A 2,084-nucleotide genomic window follows, 5' to 3' on the forward strand; every position below is an offset into this window, starting at 1 on the left:
TGATGGCATTTCCGGCACTGGTTGCGTTTTATATACAATTTTCTTCTTTGGTATTAATAACTTTTTCTTTGCCATCCATCCCATCCTTACCGCTCTGCCACTGATTCGCAGTTGCGTATGCGCTTGGTGTGGTTTTGTGTTGGGGTGTGTTCGTCCTCAATGCGGGAGCTGCGATGCGCTCTGAGGATCCTCCCTCCCCTCCCCTTTGGGAGGTCTGGGCGGATGCCTCTCGGCGCATCGGCGCCACGTCCCCCACGTCATGCGCGGGACGTTGGATTCAACGTCACCGCGCCGACGTCTGGAGTACCATCTGCGTGATCGCCATGGGGGAGGGTTGTTCTGGCGCCAAACACCGAGCGACCATCCAGCTCAAGTGTGTACGCCGCTCCCCTCTCCCCGCAGGCCTCACGCACGTGGCGCTGGCGGCATGTACTTATAGGTCCCCCAGTGGTAGCGGGCTGCTCACACGGCCAGTCTCCTCTGTTGGTTTCTGCACACTAGCTGTTTCCATCTTGCTAGTTGCATGACATGTAGCATCAGGTAAGCACTCTCTGTCTACACCAACTCTCACTGTTATGGTTCTACTTTGTCACTATTTTTTGCACCAGCTCTTCAAAATCCTCCACCTAACAAAAACAACAACACCCCCCCCCCTCCTTCTTTTATTACTAACTCACACATTTAGATTCTTCACTGGCTATCTCCTTCATTAGATTCCCCTTACCACACAATCCCCACTACATCACTCACCAACACTCTGCTTTATTCATACTTAATCTCACATAATCTGTCTATCTGTAATTAACATATATTCACACATTACTTCCCAGATATCCCTCCTCTTTTTTCTGACAAGCTATGTTACATTGTTGTTTCTACATATACTTTCTTATTCAGACTTTCTTCACTACAATTTCCATTATACTAGCTACCAGTACTCCCCATTTATGAGTCTCTCTGGGTATAATATCTATATATTACTCTACGTAATCTAATTTATTTAGTTAATTTTATAATTTATACTGATATATTATCCTTTAACATCCATTCCCAGATTTTCTCTATCTTTGACAATTCATGTTTTACCTACGGAGATCATCTCACTACTCATAGCGTCACCCCACTATCTGATGCCATTCAGACACTACATGCTGCCTCAGCTCCCGCCGCGAGGCTTGCTGCCCCCGGCCTACTCCATGCCATCCGCCATGCGCTGCGCTCAGTGTCAGGGTTGGTAAGTGTATTTTTGGCCTTACTTTTCCAACACTTTTTCTATTCCTCCCCTACGGATTGAGGTTGATTAGATGTACATATCTTACAGGATTATCATGCATCAGCTCCTGATGAGTGGAAAACATCACCCACGAAACGCGTCGAGCTACAATTGATGCCTACTCTATCCATTATACTTTGATGCCATCATTGTTCGTTATTATGATTACATTATCCCTGTATGTTACTATACTATTAGCTGCCGGGTATGCCACCATTGGCACCCATGCTATGGTCCACCAATACCACTTTGACTACCATCTACTTTGTGAAATTATGTATCCAACTGTGTGTACTTGTTCATCGATTATGTCTATATTTTTGTGCCAATTATCTGTACATGTGTATATATATGAAATTCCTTTATTTTATCTACTATGACTAATAAATGTACAATTTTAACCCTCCGCATTCCAACTGCTTCATTTTAAAGTCCCATGCCCTTTCTATATATACCTTCGGTATTACCGGGATGGAGGCGACTTGTGCGCCTCATATAAAGTCCCAATTCCCCCTCCATAGTACAATTTACACTTTTATTGTTTCACTTTGAGCATTTTTAAAATCACTGCTCCTGAAAAAACGGCCGTTTTTAAAAAAAATTTTGCATTGATCCATGTCCCCTGGGGCAGGACCCGGGTCCCCAAACACCTTTTTTGACAATAACGTGCATATAAGCCTTTAAAATTAGCACTTTTGATTATTCATGATCGTGTCCCATAGACTTAAACGGTGTTCGCGTGTTCGAACAAATTTTTTGCCTGTTCGCAAGTTCTGGTGCGAACCGAACAGGGGGGTGTTCGGCTTATCCC

General features: G+C 44.2%; 1 long non-coding RNA gene across 1 annotated transcript; it reads left to right on the top strand.

Moving 5' to 3' along the window:
• The first annotated feature begins 1,028 nt into the window (after positions 1–1,028).
• Positions 1,029–1,674, top strand: LOC141117656 (uncharacterized). Its single transcript, XR_012237192.1, has 2 exons — positions 1,029–1,234; positions 1,322–1,674. It is a non-coding gene; the product is annotated as an uncharacterized lncRNA (long non-coding RNA).
• Positions 1,675–2,084: the final 410 nt, after the last annotated feature.

Source organism: Aquarana catesbeiana, linkage group LG13, assembly GCF_042186555.1.
Source record: "Aquarana catesbeiana isolate 2022-GZ linkage group LG13, ASM4218655v1, whole genome shotgun sequence".
Classification (NCBI taxonomy): Eukaryota; Metazoa; Chordata; class Amphibia; order Anura; family Ranidae; genus Aquarana; species Aquarana catesbeiana.